Source organism: Portunus trituberculatus, chromosome 17, assembly GCF_017591435.1.
Source record: "Portunus trituberculatus isolate SZX2019 chromosome 17, ASM1759143v1, whole genome shotgun sequence".
NCBI lineage: Eukaryota > Metazoa > Arthropoda > Malacostraca > Decapoda > Portunidae > Portunus > Portunus trituberculatus.
Genome location: NC_059271.1, coordinates 29,390,025 through 29,406,986, shown reverse-complemented (window position 1 = coordinate 29,406,986; position 16,962 = coordinate 29,390,025). Strand labels below are relative to the sequence as shown.

At 40.0% G+C, this 16,962-nt stretch overlaps 1 long non-coding RNA gene across 1 annotated transcript in view; it reads left to right on the top strand.

The window, feature by feature from the left end:
* Positions 1–12,263: 12,263 nt before the first annotated feature.
* Positions 12,264–16,962, top strand: part of LOC123504985 — a 98,935-nt gene continuing 94,236 nt past the window's right edge. The window contains exon 1 of the long non-coding RNA XR_006675008.1: positions 12,264–12,392. This is a non-coding gene — a long non-coding RNA (uncharacterized LOC123504985). The remainder of the gene's footprint in view (positions 12,393–16,962) is intronic.

Here is a 16,962-nt window from a genome sequence, read left to right as displayed (position 1 = left end):
TATGTTTTTGGATGAATTTCCTGGATGGACCGCAAAATCCATGTAGTCCTGTGTGTTTGTGTTGCAAGTTTATTGCCATAAACAGTTAACTTATTACATAATAAACCATATTGCATATATAAGAAAAGGCACATTAAGAACATAAGAAGAGAGGGAAGCTGCAAGAGGCTGCTAGGGCTACACGTGGCAGTCCTTGTATGAGCAAAGCTACCTTATTCCATCTATCATCCCCTTCCATAAATTCATTTAATCTTCTAAAGCTCCCTATTGACTCACCACTGACTACATGACCACTGAGTTTGTCCCACTCATCAACAACTCTATGTGAAAACTAGTTTCTTCCCATTTTCTTAAGCTTGAACCCATTATTTCTGGTTCTGTCCCTGCTACTGATTGTTAGAATCTAGTATGCTATTTGCCTTGTTCTAGTGTCTATGCATTGCTTCCTTTGAGCAAGATCAGAGTTAACTATGACTCCTAAATCTTTTTCATACTTTTAACCTCTTAGTGCCTCATTATTCATTGTGTACCTATTGTGTGTATTTCTTCTACCTATGCAAAGTACATTGCGCTTGTTAATGTTGAACTGCATTTGCCATTTGTCTGTTCATTTGTTTATCCTGTCTAAATTTGCCTACAAGGCAATGGCATCTGAATCTGACCTGATCAATCTGCAACACCTAGTGCTAGTGAATTTAAGGATAAAAGACCAAGGAAAGCTTATCTTTAGAGAAAAAAGCTTGAAATTGTTAAGTGCCATGATGGAGTTGAAGGAGCCAGCTTCATCATCAGAACCCTGCAGTTGCCCCACTCCATTGTCTCCACCGTCATCAAACAAACAGCAAGTGTGAAGAAAGCAGGTGAGACAGCTTCTACATTAATGGCAAAGACACTAAGGAGGAAAAGGAAGCCAATTATGGAGTAAATGGAGAGACTCTTAAGACTGTTGATTGATGACCAGACTTGTTGCCAAGTGGCACCTGCTACCTTAACTGCAGCTCATTTTCTCTTCTTGCCTGGTGATATACGTAGGCCTTTAGGGAAAACCACTGTAGAAAAAAGAAATTATAAGCTACAACACTACCTTCTTAGATGGCACAGAAAAGTGTTTTCTGTTTCTCAATAGAAGTTAGTCCTAGGTTACTCTCCCCATTAGAATAAATCCTATTGAACTAGAAGTTTGCAATTTGATCGTTCGTTATTCGATCTGGTTTTCAGGAGAGCAACTCAATTGTAAAACGAGGGAAACCTGTATTCCTCTTCTGTGCTATGTAGGATTTTACTTTATCTATCATCCACTTAAGGTCGTTCCTTTGTTATTGTTTTATATGGAATATTAGCTACTTGGCCTCTATGTAATTTATCAAGAAAGTAGCTATACTCTTCACCAGTATTTACCTGCCCTAATCCCACCAGCCTCACATCACCCCTCTCAGCCTGACCTGACCAAATCCCACTACCTCACCCCTCTGACTCTCCCCTTCTCCGACTTCACACCTCACCCCACCTCTATGACCCTGCCTTCTGGGCCTTACCTAACTTCCCTCCCTGCCCCTTGCCAAACGACTCCTTCAAAATTAGCGTTCAGAAATCAGTTACTTTCCAAGTACTCATGTATCTAAAAGCTTTGTGCGATATTATTTTATACCGTATTTCACTGTGGTCACTGGTACTTAGCTGGCCACCAACCTGCATAACTGCCTCTTTTCTGTTTGTCAGAAGTAAATCTAGAGTATTATTTCCCCGTGTTGGTTCTAAAATGACCTGCTTCAAAAAATTGTCCTGAATGGCCATAAGAAATTCCTCTATTTCTCTGTTGCCCATCATCAAGCTCCAATCAACATTCCTATAGCTGAAGTCACCTACCATTCATACCCTACTATATCTGGCTGCTGTATTTATTTCTTCCTACTGTGAAGAGTTTATTTAATTTGTAGGATTAGGTGGCTTATACACTATACCCAATAATACTGATCGTGACCCATAGAGACTGTTTTGCTATGTGTCTTAATTTTATTGTTTATGCAACAGTGTAATGTGTCCTTAATGTACAAGGCCACACCTCACCCATTTCTGTTTTCCCTATCCTTATGAAAAAATTATAATCTTCAATTTTAACCTATGGATCAGATACTTTCCCTGACATGTATAACCAAGTTTCTGTTGATGCAATTATATATATATATATATATATATATATATATATATATATATATATATATATATATATATATATATATATATATATATATATATATATATATAAATAAACACACACTGCTCCTTTAAGCAAATCTATCTTCTTTAAAATACTCTTATAGTTTGTGTAATAAACACTTAAGCTATTCCTTGCCTTTACTAAGCTGGTCACTTTTCTTGATTTAACTATTCTGTCTTCTCTTTGGTTCTTAGAAGCGTCTTCTGTCCTGACTAACAAAAAAAGCCCTTGAGTGCGTTTAACTCACGCTCAAGTGTTCCAGCCAGAACTCACATTGTATTGCAAAGTAGTAAGTATGTATCATAAATCTTCTGAAGTTCATCTACCTTTGTGATAGCTTTTGAGGAATACCATGTACAATTGATTACAAAAAAATTCCATGTATATTTAACTTTTCCTCTGGGTTTAAGGAAAATTATATGACTACAAATATTAGTTATCTAAATTTGACATAGAAAATAGCTACTCAGTTCCAAATGACTGCTTTAAAGATTTTGTTTATATAAAAAGTGGAATGACTTAGGGCAGCAAAAGAATGAAAAAGGCATATTGAAGCTCCAGTTCTTAAAGATCATTCATCCATCCATTCATTCATTCATTCATTCATTCATCAGTTCATCCACATACCCATCCATCCACTCATCCATCTATCCATCCATTCATCAATCCATCAATAAATCAATCTATCTATCTTTTCATTCATCCATCCAACCATCCATCCATCCATCCATTCATCCAACCATCCATCCATCTATTCATTCATTCATATATTCAGCTATCCAATCATCCATCCATTTATCCATTCATTGATTCATACATTCTTCCACCCATCCTTCCCTCCCTCCCTCCCTTCTTCTATTCATTCATTAGGCATCCATCCACTTAACCAACCAATTAACATATCCACTCCTCCATCCATCCACTCATTCATTGATCCATTGATTCATTTATTCACTCATCCGCCCAAGCATCCGTCTCTTCATCCATCCACTCATTCACCGATCCATGAAAATAGCTTGCAAATTGTTTCCAAACTATTACCAAACAGCGTCGAAAGTTTTATCAGGAAGGACACACAATTTGAATGAATTTTTCACATGAAATGTTCAGTTTTCTTCCTAAATCATCTGTTCATACTGCACACACGCTGACCATATTATATATTTCCTGATACCTTTTGAAAAATTAATGTTACTTGGGAAGAACTATGCACCTAGGTTGACTATCTCTGGTAAAACGTATTTCTCACTTACCAATATTCACTGGAACACTCGCTGTTACATTGTGCTGTCGCACACGAAGGTACAGAACATGGGACATGGATGCTGGTCTCCCAAATCCTTTACATATGAAGACAAAGAAATATTGTCCCTTCAGCTTCAGTAGAGCTAGTTATTTAAACATCATTTTCACTCCAATATGACACGCCTTTGCTCTGATTAAGTTTTGCACCTCACTATAGCACGTGTGATAAGGGCTTTAAAGTCTATATTTCCTCCCGCACCAGCTTGTGAGCGGTATATTGCAATATGCTACTATTGATCCTACAGCGATATAGAGGAGACGTCCTGCAATCTCCCAAATCCAGCAAGATCCCGGGAATGAGGGCAGCAGCGAGGGGGTGTCCGGTTCCGGTTTATACGCTCGTTATGGCCTTCTGTTCCCCTTCTGGGTAAAACCTGATAATTTATTTCTCGTCCAGTTATCACACGACGTACGATAGCGTGCGTACAGGTCCTCGCATCCTGAAATGATCGTGATGGACTCATAAGAACATAAGAAAAGAGGGAAACTGCAAGAGGCTGCCAGGCCTATACGAGGCAGTCCCTGTGTGTTTAAGCTACCTACTTCCATCTATCATCCCCATCCATGAACTTATCTAACCTTCTTTTAAAGCTCCCTATTGACTCAGCTCTGACTACATGACCGCTGAGACCGTTCCACTCACCAACCACTCTGTTTGAAAACCAGTTTCTTCCCATTTCTTTCCTAAACCTGAATTTTTCAAGTTTAAACCCATTACTTCTGGTTCTGTCTCCGCTACTGATCCTAAGAACTACATTCATGTCCCCTTTGTTAAAACCCTTATACCACTTAAATACTTCTATCAGGTCTCCTCTTAACCTACGTCTCTAAGGAATACAGATTGGGTTTTTTCAGTCTCTCTTCATAGGGAATATCCCTCATTCCCTGTATCTTTTTAGTCATCCTCCTTTGCACTGACTCCAACAGAGCTATGTCCTTCCTAAAATGTGGGGACCAGAATTGTACCGCATAGTCAAGATGTGGCCTGACCAGCGCCAAGTATAATTTCAGTATTACTTCGGGACTCCTGCTTTTAACACTTCTAAAAATTAAACCCAATACTCTATTCGCCTTATTCCTGGCCTCAATACATTGCTTCCATGTATCGAGATCGGAGCTAACTATATGACTCCTAAATGTTTCTCATACTTGGAACTTCCTAGTGCCACGTTATCACTATCCTGTACCTATTGCATGGATTATCTCTACCTACGCTCAATACCATGCACTTGTTAATATTGAACTGCATTTGCCATCTATCTGTACATTCTTTCATCCTATCCAAGTCTGCCTGCAAGGCCATGGCATCCGAATCGGACCTAATTAATCTACCTATCTTTGTGTCGTCTGCAAATTTACTAATGTCACTAGTAATTCCACTATCCAAGTCGTTGATATATATTAAAAATAATAATGGTCTTAAAACTAAACCCTGTGGCACCCCACTAACTACTTCTCCCCACTCGGAATTAGATCCATTAATTAACCCTCTGTCGCCTGTCGTCTAGCCACGCTTTAATCCAGCCTAATATTCTACCCTATATACCGTGTGCTTTAATCTTTTTTAAGAGCCTCTGGTGAGGCAACTTGTCAAAGGCTTTACTGAAATCTAAGTATAAAATGTAATCATCACCCTTATCTGCCGCGTCATGACTCTCTCTCTCTCTCTCTCTCTCTCTCTCTCCGTGATTTCTTTTATTGTGTTTTTACTGCATTGTTTCAAATGTTTAATGTTTACTTATCTATTTGTTTTATTAGTTAATTGATTTGTTTTTTTCATTTATTTTTGTCACGAACACTAGAAAATGGGAGCAAGGGGCATTGTTTTGTCACTGAAGCAAGCACAGAGAGGAAAAATAGCTTTAGAATTTAGATGAAAGGTAGCTGTCAGGCAGATTGTTGAAAATTCATTTTATATTTCGACAAAATCAAACCTCAAAAAGAAATCTTATTAACGATAAATAATTTTAATGACCAGAAACACACACACACACACACACACACACACACCGCGTAGGGTAGTGGTTAGCACGCTCGACTCGCAATCGAGAGGGCCGGGTTCGAGTCCCGGTAAGCGACGAGGCAAATGGGCAAGCCTCTTAATGTGTGGCCCCTGTTCACCTAGCAGTAAATAGGTACGGGATGTAACTCGAGGGGTTGTGGCCTCGCTTTCCCGGTGTGTGTTGTGTGTTGATGTGGTCTCAGTCCTACCCGAAGATCGGTCTATTAGCTTTGAGCTCGCTCCGTAATGGGGAAGACTGGCTGGGTGACCAGCAGGCGACCGAGGTGAAAAAAAATTACACACACACACACACACACACACACACACACACACACGTAAAATTATCCATCGGAAGAATTGGTTCACTTCCACAAATTACGTATGCTCTTCCACCGACCGAGATTGGCTTTTGCTTCCTGAGTAGCAAGACAAAAAGGAAAAACTCGACAAGAATATGAATCAAGCAAGTGCAAGGAAGAAAATTCTGATTGACCTTTCCTGAGAAATCGTAGTTTTCTTCATAAACTTTAAGATAGTGTAACTTTTTCTTATGATTTCGTTTTATCTCCTGTAGACATTGATTAATTAAGAAGCACTTGTTATTCCCGTAGGACGTTCAAATGCTTAACTATTTTTTAGCTATTACTTCTTTTCTATTTCAAACAGACAGATGGTTTTATTCGTTATCTTTTCAGAGGTTTTTGATTACACGTGGACAAAATAAAGACTCGTCGCATCGCGTCTTCGTTTATGAATTTTTCCTTTACTCCTACTTGACTTTCGAGGTAGTGGCGTTTATTGCCATTTTCTCATAAACTATGTGGCGGGGATCCTTTTACGGGCAGAGGGATAAAGTATCAGGAATAGTGCTCTCAGGGGTGAAAAGGTGTTGACTGTCACATACGAGGGGGGGGAACGTCTCCCCTCTCTCTCTCTCTCTCTCTCTCTCTCTCTCTCTCGTTGCAACATGGCCACGATACAATGCAGCAGCCAAGCGAAGAGAGTACTTATCGGAAAGCAAGCCGGTAATCCTCGCTTAACGCTGAGCTGTACGTATGTAAAAGTACAGTGCGTGAAATGTTCCCTGCTTTTATTTTTTCACACGCTTATTTTTTTTACTTTTTGGTGCCACTTAATAAAAAAAAAAAAAAAAATGGCGAAGTGCATGAGCGTGAGTTTGTAAACGGATTTCCTCTTTACGCGGGAAGTGTGAAGGGTGAAGGGAAGCAGGGCGAGCTGGGCTGGGGTTGGCTGGGTGACGGGGTGGTTCGCGTGGGATGGAGGGGGGAGGATGAAGCGGAGGCGTTAAGCTGCTTGTGGCGCGCCTGCACAGTAATGAACCCCAGCAGTCCCGGAATATGTCGCCTCGTGCGTGACGTCCCTTGGTCGCAGCACTAGAACATTCATTCTCTCACAGCGGCGTTTTATTTTGCCGCACCACTGTTTCAACACCACATGTATGTTTGCATGTATGTGTGTTGCCTGACTCTAAAAGAAAGAGGTGGTTTATTACTTACAAAGTGTGTGTAATTCACCACGGTGGTCTGCTGGTCACCCAGCCAGTCCTCCCCATTACGGAGCAAGCTCAGAGCTCATAGACCGATCTTCGGGTAGGACTCCACACACCGGGAAAGCGAGGCCACAACCCCTCGAGTTACATCCCGTACCTATTTACTGCTAGGTGAACAGGGGCTACACAATAAGAGGCTTGCCCATTTGCCTCGCCGCGCCGGGATTCGAATCCGGCCCTCTTGATTGTGAGTCGAGCGTGCTAACTACTACACTACGCGGTGTGTGTGTGTGTGTGTGTGTGTGTGTGTGTGTGTGTGTGTGTGTGTTTCACTGTATGATCTGCTGCAGTCTCTGACGAGACAGCCAGACGTTACCCTACGGAACGAGGTCAGAGCTCATTATTTCCGATCTTCGGATAGGCCTGAGACCAGGCACACACCACACACCGGGACAACAAGGTCACAACTCCTCGATTTACATCCCGTACCTACTCACTGCTAGGTGAACAGTGGCTACACGTGAAAGGAGACACACCCAAATATCTCCAACCGGCCGGGGAATCGAATCCCGGTCCTCTGGCTTGTGAAGCCAGCGCTCTAACCACTGAGCTACCGGGCGTGTGTGTGTGTGTGTGTGTGTGTGTGTGTGTGTGTGTGTGTGTTTATGTTTAGTAAGTGTGTGTCTATAATTGTCCTGTATATTATAGTATATAATGAAAATAATGACCGCCCACTTTTCGCCCTCATAGTGAAATTATGCTTTCATACATAATGTATCGAACATCAATATGCAGTGTGTGTGTGTGTGTGTGTGTGTGTGTGTGTGTGTGTGTGTGTGTGTGTGTGTGTGTGTGTGTGTGTTTGTTTGTGTGTGTGTATGTGTGTATGCGTGGTTTGGTATACATACATATATATATATATATATATATATATATATATATATATATATATATATATATATATATATATATATATATATATATATATATATATATATATATATAAAGCCGCCCACATAAAGTTAAATGGTTTTTATATACTTTATCCAAAATTCTCTCTCTCTCTCTCTCTCTCTCTCTCTCTCTCTCTCTCTCATCATCATCATCATCATCATCATCATCCTACAAATTCTACCTGTTGATTACGTCTTGCTGAGGTGCATAAATTCAATCACTCTCTGACAAACGCACAACTACGAGGTATGAATGGATCCTCTTGCAGTCTATGTGGATTCAAGTATTTTGATTGACAAGGTGAATTGTACAAGTATAAATAGAGTATATGGCTGACTTCCAAAGATAAAAACAGCCTCCAATCAGCAATCTTGACTGTCCATTCATTGAAAACTGACCAGTAAGTGAGTATTCTGGAAAAGGAATTGCATGGTTATTTAGCAAAAGGGACGAAATGTAGCATGATGCTTGTATCTCGAATCAATAGATTCACGTTTTTTAGGAAGTTCTTTCAGGAGCCATTACGTGACTTATATTTTTCTTTCATATACGCGTCTTCGTAAAGTGATTCAACTGTTTATCAATCAGTTTTAACGGGTAAAAATTGACACCTTCTACTAGAGTTTCTGCATTCAGTAAATAAAGATTCACAGTGATCAGATGTAAGAGATAACAGTTAGAGCAAAGTACACACTGGTTACATTCCCTAATTTTAGTAAACAATTGAAAGAAAACGAGAAGTAAAGAACATTTACACATTTAATAAATGTACATTTCATTGACTTGAATTGTAATGTGTGAAATATGTTCTGTAAAACCAACATAATAATGGCTGCACCTCCGCACATGGATAAATTTTCTTAAGTGCATGGGATTAAAAGAAAAGCGAGAAGAGATGAAATAGCTGGCAATTGCTGTGTGTAAATGCGGATCATGGATATCCTTGAAAACTGCTCTGTTCTCTCTCCCGCTACATGTTTCCGGGGGGATCTCCCGTAGTGCATGACATACGTTTAAATATGATATACATTTTTCACTGGAGCATTCATGAGGTTAGGGAAATACGCAAAGCCGACCTTTCATCTTATAACTCAACCTTCCTTCAATATTTCAAAACGCACCTTATCCCAGGATGTACAGTACAATTCTGACTATGATGTCCAGGAAGCACATCTTGTATTCTACCCAAGACCATTCAGGCAATTTTACTGACACACAAGGGAAGGTAGTCTGGAGAATCGAACTGACGTCCATGAATTCGCTAACTATGTATCCGTAGTTGTGCATCGAGATGGTAATGTGACGCGAGCATAATTATGAATGTCAAGGTCTCTCTCTCTCTCTCTCTCTCTCTCTCTCTCTCTCTCTCTCTCTCTCTCACGGATCTACTTGTAATTCATATGGATATTCTTGTAGCACGTGCAACATTATCTCATGGTTTTATCTCTTCTTTCATTTAGTTAATGGATCTGTATCTTTTTTGTGAGTAACACAGTATAATGAAGTAGAACATTAGGAAAGAGATACTAACCTGAGATAGGAATAAAAGTTCATGGCTACATAGACAACGGCTGATAAGGTATACATGCAGATAAAAAAAAAAAAAACGAGATACCTGTAACACAATTCAGTCTTCATAGTTATTAGAGTTGTCGTTATCACACACACACACACACACACACACACACACACACACACACACACACACACACACACACACACACACACACACACACACACACACACACACATCAATCTGAGTCGGCTCGGATCTCGTATGTTATGAGGTTGATGCTAATGAGAAATTTAATACTGCCTCACGATTAGCACAGGCAATTAATTGCAGGTAAAGACGAGATGAATAATTATCGCACGCTACTGAGCACGAAACACACACACACACACACACACACACACACACACGCACACAAACATTATGTATACATACACTCTCCTCCTTCCCGCTTTGAACACGTACAAAAGAAACAGGATGACTTATGGTATATTTAAATTTCTGGCTTTTTTTTTTTTTTTGTGTGTGTGTGTGTGTGCCACCTCTCTCTCTCTCTCTCTCTCTCTCTCTCTCTCTCTCTCTCTCTCTCTCTCTCTCTCTCTCTCTCTCTTGTTTTCCCTTCGTTTCGTGATATCTGAAATTTATATGTTACAGGAATGTCTCACGTCTATTATCATTGTTAATTTCACAGTGTTAGTGCGTTTCTGTTGTAATGAAAATGGTTTTGATATGTGTGTGTGTGTGTGTGTGTGTGTGTGTGTGTGTGTGTGTGTGTGTGTGTGTGTGTGTGTGTGTGTGTGTGTGTGTGTGTGTGTGTGTGTGTGTGTGTGTGTGTGTTTCGTTAGGGCAGATGAGATGACTGGAACACATCATAAAGCATCACCTTCCTGTTGTTGTTGTTGAACTGATTCTCGAACTTGTCATCCCATCGAATAGTATCTCGTTCCACCTGTCCCAATTTGCAACCATTCACTCACACACTGACTGCCTACCAACTTCACCAAAAGCTGACCACATAATTGATGAAGTTGTGGCACCGAAGGAAAGCGAAAAGTTATAGATGACAAATGAATATACACTAGAGATTAAAAGGCAAGCGTTATGTTACAAAAATAGATGAGAAAGATTAGGTGTTGCTTAAGCACGTGGAGTTTAATGCCAGAACACATGACATTTTATCTTCCTTTGTACTCTCCATCACCCGACTCAGGACGCCATCTCCTACCTAGTATATTAATGTGCAGAGTTTTGCAAGTAACATGAACTAGCATATCTTTTCATGCCTCTATCACAGTAGGAATCAAGGAAGGAATGAAAATTTTATCCGCCCTCAGCCATTTGTAAATAAATCAGAATAGGTTTCATCTTTCATTACATTAATATACGAATAGGCTGTGTATATTTGATCGTGTGAAGTTGCATATAGTTGTTAAACATGGATGACGAGAACTATTTGCGTTAAGGTTTCATGTTTCCTGATCGCACTGTTGGCATTTGAAGGGAACGTGTTGTACAATGTAGTAGTGTAGTAGTCCTGCTACGTTTGTAAATTCTTATCTTGATATCAATGGTAATAATTCATGTAACCTCGGAAGTTGACATCTCAGAGTTATGTTCTTTTTTTGTTCTGAAGGGAATGCAGGGATGGAGAAGAGTAGGATATATCCTGATTGATAGCGCCTGGTATTTACTATTCTTCCGCAGGTTAGTTTTAGTTTTCTTTTTCTCTTATAGCTTTATAGAAAATGCTCTTCTGCTTATTGCAAGACATGCATGAAGAGAAAATATATCAGACCGTATTCTGAAAGACTTTTGCGCCGCTCCTCCATTGTATTAAAAAGTTTTAGCAGTTGAAACTACACTGGCTTATAAAGGAGTTTTTTTTCTTTTTTTTTTGTGAAAGATTAACAAGATTTGTATTTTTCAATGAGAAAAGTTCTATTAAGAATCCGAATAATGGGATAATGATATATGTGGCCTTTGAAAATCATTGTGGTGAGAGAGCAAAACATTTCTGAATACGAGACATTGGGCGACGTGGACGGTCGTCAGCGAGTTCTGATTACAATGCACCGTCAAATATACTACTTTGTAAAAAAAAAGAAAAAGAAAAAAAAAAGGGAAAAAAGAATGAAAAATAGAATATTATTATGAGTGGGAGATGAGTCGTCCTGATGGGGAACTGATTTCTATAGCGCTATTATCATTTGATTTTGTTTTACTTCTTGATATCATCTTCAACCTCTGCCTCTCCATGAAATACTCGTTCTTCAGTACGATATTTGATGGAATTTGATTATACTGATGTTAAAGTATCGGTGAAACCTTCAGAAACTCTACATTTGATGAGGTATTAACAGAATCACTCGTACCGTTCAGTATTCCAGTACAATATATATATATATATATATATATATATATATATATATATATATATATATATATATATATATATATATATAAACATATTTCAAGTATTATTAATTTTTGTAGTCACTCGTAATGCTGATTGACAGGCTAGGATAGTATGTTGTTGATGTTGTTGTGATTACGTTTCTTGATGCCGAAGGTACACGCGTGTTATATTTCATCTCCCTTCCCGGACAGCACTTTTAATTTTGTATTACAGATAGTTTTTATCTTTCTTTTCATTATAAAGTAAGTTCGTAGTATCCCTAATTCAGGAAGTTACTATCAAGAGGCTCAAGTTCGTCCCGTCATCTGCCGTCAGACGTCACTCACGTCACTCAATCAGCCGATCGTCAACAATTATGTGTCTCTGCGAAGTGAATGTTGTAGGAGGACGGGATTGTTTACTGCGCGGAATTTTCGTCACCATGCCTCGAGTAGCTGCGCCAAGAGGAACTGTTAGAGAACGAGATGAATCAAGGTATGTGTAATTTCCTCAGTGTCCCAAGGTGGTGAATGAATAAAGTACTGGTGGGTGATGTGTGCTGCGGGACGCCCGCCATGCGCCATGACACCAGTGGGGTCGGCTTTCAGCGAGGGTTTGTTTCTCTCCATAAGTTATCATAGCTTATATCATACCGTATAAGATCTTATGACATTTGTTTGTGATTATAGTAGCGTTTATTGGTATAATTACCAAAGGTTAATTTAACATCGATACCAACAACCATTCGAAAGACGCCATTGTAATATAATATAAACTTATACCGGTGCTAATGATAGGCAGAACCGACCTAAGAGATGCTCGAATTAGGCCGCCGCTTAGGGCCTCCACGCTACCAGCAGGCCACCATTAGCACCACAAGATCATGATAAAATATATATTTTATGTTTTAACAAACGAAATGGTATACACATATAAATGCATCTACAATTTTATTTTCATAATTCGCAAAATATTCTTAAAATTGATAGATTCCTGCAGTAGTGCAGTTGGCTGCTGCCACCGTTTGGCATGCAGATACCATGCACCGCTGCCGTGGTTGGTCTATATGTGAGAGTGAGACGTGAAGCGAGTGCAAGTTGGCAGACTTAGCCATGTTTAAAAAAAGGAACTATCTTGAGAGAGAGAGAGAGAGAGAGAGAGAGAGAGAGAGAGAAAACAAACAAGACAAAGGTAGGTTTGCATGTTCAATATGACAATATTTTGTCATCAAATACCTAGCTTTAGCTTTAGCTTTAGGTTAGCTGGCTAGCTAAGAAAATGCGCCCAGTATATAACATTAGATAGGTTACCGAATAAAAATGAAATGTAATGTTAAAATATTTACCTATGTGTAGTTGGGATTCATCAGGATTGTTCAACATTTATTCATGGAACTCCCCTATGTGCTAGACAACCAATTCCGTTCAGATAGGTAATAATGGGCCATGTTATTTGAAGTTGGTGACCGAAAAAAATCTAGGCTAGATGTAGCCAGAGCCATAGAGGGTTGAAGCAGAGCGGGATATTACTGTAGCCTAGCAAGGTGTAATGTAGCACGTATGTGCAAGTTAGAAATATTTTTTTTTTCCCTCCATGGAATGGCGCAGTAGGTAGCCTAGTGTTATGATATATTTAAAAAAAAAATAGGGTTCAGTTTACTAGCTAGATAAGTTGATAACGTTTTAGTTGATAGGTTGTTAAATTAGGCTATGTTAAGATTTTTTCCCTCTAACCTGCCAAAGGTGAACTTGTCTTGCACTCAGATTCACAGAATAAGAAAGACAAAGATGTTCATCATTAAAAGTATTGTACAGTGTGGCAGATTAGTACCTGGCACAAAGCAATATTTAGTCCTATTAGGCTTATAAAATTAGACTTTTGGTCACTAGATAGGTGTGCAGCTCCCTGTCTGCATGAGTAAAGATAGCAAATTAAAGTAATTTATCAACTATATAGGTCTCTGTGCTTGTGTAAAATTTTGCATGGACATTGTTGAATTGTAGTAACTTGTTTACTGTAAATACAGTGTCTTGTCTGCTGATGTTACTTTCAAATAGTGACATTGATATTACACACATTTACACACTACTGATTTAAAAGTGCAAAATAATTTGAGCATTCTTGTGAGTTTGCTACTCTGGTAAGATTAAAAACAACAGCCAGTCTCTCTCTCTCTCTCTCTCTCTCTCTCTCTCTCTCTCTCTCTCTCTCTCTCTCTCCGCACGTCCCTCGCTGTCAGTCAAGCTTTTCAGATAATTGGTATCTTGCTTGTTCCACGAAGCGTCTCAAGCTCACATGGAACTTTTCTGCCAGGTTTCCTTGTGGTTTGCATCTTTTTCAGGGATAGTGAATCTGATTTGGGTTTTAATTTGATGAGTTTTGGAAGACTTCACTCTTGGTTTTCTTACATCAATTTTCCCTTTTTATTCTGCAGTAGTGCAACTTCAGTCTTCCTCCCTGCCTAGATTTATTGAAGATCTTTGTAAGTACGAAATAAACAGACAAAGCAACGTTGAAATACAGGAAACAGTAAGCTATAGTATATACAGGATTTTATTCAGTTATACTTATTTAACCTGCTTAAGTTCACAAAGTAGAATGGGTTACGAGTATTCTGCATGACATAGTGGCAAGTAATTATAGTCAGTCTTCATATAATATCATTGACTAGTTTCACAGATCTCTGCGCTCTTGCAATAATTTTCTATTTCAAATAGGTATTCTCACGAGTGGGGAGTATTTTTGATATACAATATTAGATTCCTTATTCGCTAACACATCCCACTTTGTAGATTTAAGTAATATTCAACATGCAGTCGCGATGAAATTTCGTTGTCACAAAAGCCATGTAGCACTTTCTGTTGTTGTTGTTGATTTAAAGGCAGATTTGCTGCTGCAATAATTTACTGTTATGTAACAAATGCTTCATTTAAACACTTGGGATACTTAAAGCCTCGGGAATATCGTGAAACATGTATTTGTGATCTACAGGCCCACAGTTTGCGTGCGTTGGGAGCTGGTACGGTACATTTGTGCATATTTCCAGCTCATGTTTCGTTCACACTTAGATGACTCGACACACTGATGTGCCCGTCTATGAATTTTCCCGAAAAAAATGCGATGTTGTCCATCACACATAGCAACTCAATAGTGCCCGTGTCAGATCGCTGCACGTGCAAACGTAGCATTGCAATTATTTTTCTTGGAAGTTTATTGAAAGATTGACAGGTTCACTTTAAATATATTAGCAGTAAAATCTTCATTATCGTGGAGGTGGCAGCAGGAAGGCAGCTCGCCCATCATACAGGAGGGGTGGCCTTCATGGTGCTGCTGGTGGAGCGGCTCGCGGCGAACTGAATGGCAACAATATGTATAAATGGTGGTGATTAATTATAAAGTGTAGATAATTTTGATAACAGAATTCTCATTGTGGTTCTTATGAGACAGTGCAGTGAGTAGTGACTGGCCTTGGTTACCGGTCTGAGTTGCAGTCTGGGAACGAACACTTACGATATACGTACTCGTAATGGCTAAAGCAAGTGCGATATGTAATTCACACACTTAGCCTGTTAGTGAAATCATAAGTGTGGCGCTACCCGTAGAGGACTCAACTACGACGTAGAGCCAAGTGGAGACCATGTACGTACTTCAATGTCCTGCAATCACTAAAAGACAGGAAAACCTACTGCACCGTGTTTCCTGGATCTCGTGTATGAAGCCACTCAAAGCATACAACAGAATGAAGGTTTTTGTGCATGTAACACACACACACACACACACACACACACACACACACACACACACACACACACACACACACACACACACACACACACACACACACTCTCTCTCTCTCTCTCTATATATATATATATATATATATATATATATATATATATATATATATATATATATATATATATATATATATATATGACAGGTACCATACCACGAAGGCTGCTCAGCTCAGACTACTAACCTTACCACATCTTGCTCACAATTATTTGCTCGCCTTGAAGGTACACAAAGGCAGCGACGGCTGAGGTGTGTTGAGTTTTGCACCTGTTGTAATCATAATGCCGGTTCTTTGTAATCATGACCAAGTTGATTATGTACGTACCTTAAACGAAGTTAGATAAGATAGGACTGTGGGGATTATTCTGTATCAGCAGTGGCTTTGAGCGTCCATTTGTGGCTTTTGTTTTAGAGGCTGAATAAAATTAAGGAATGACGGCTGCCACTGATGCAGGCTTAGGGTGAAGTGTGACGGCTGGTCCAGTACGTGTATGTTGATTGAAGAACTGAATGGTAAGGCTGTTGTACAAGGCTTGAGTTGGATGTGCTGCTTGAGGGAACGAGTCATGTTGAAGGCTGTTTAATTGATGATTGCTTGGGTGGCGGCTCCAGTCAGTGTCTGTGTCTTGGGGTGAGAGGTTGTGGTTAGTGGAGGTGGTGGTGGTGGGCGTGAGACAAAGCTGACAGGGAGGGGACTCGGTCAACAATATTGTAAAAAGTTGAGGTAAAAACGAATATACAGTTCCTGAAAACGTGTTTGTTCCCGTTGACAATGGTATGGCTTCACTACTGCCTCCCATTCCGTTTGTTCCCTCCATACCCACTTCCCCTAACCCTTCTACCTTCAAACCCTTCCTCCTTCCTTTCCTCCCGGCTCCTCCCTCTCCTTCCTCTCCTTCCTTCCCTCCCGTGCCGCCCCCGAGACAATATCGTGACCAGTAGCTCGGTTCGATGCACGCCCGTCATTCCTCGGGGCCACTACCACTGCCGCTTCTGCTACTGGCATTCTCTCTTCTCCTTTTGCCCGCGCCTCCCGTGTTGCGTGCCGCCCCCCTGTTCTGTCCGCTGTTCTGCACTCTCCTCTCCAACCAGCCTTCATTCCTGCCGGGCCGAGGGAAGTGATGGCGCCGCAGAGGGAATTGGTGTAAATGGTGATGTTTGAAGGGGGTAGTAGTTGTAATGGAGTGAAGAAGAGGAGGAGGAAGAGGAGGAGGAGGAGGTGGTTGTGGTGGTGGTGGTGGGAGGTAAGAAATACATGCTGGGTGGGTAG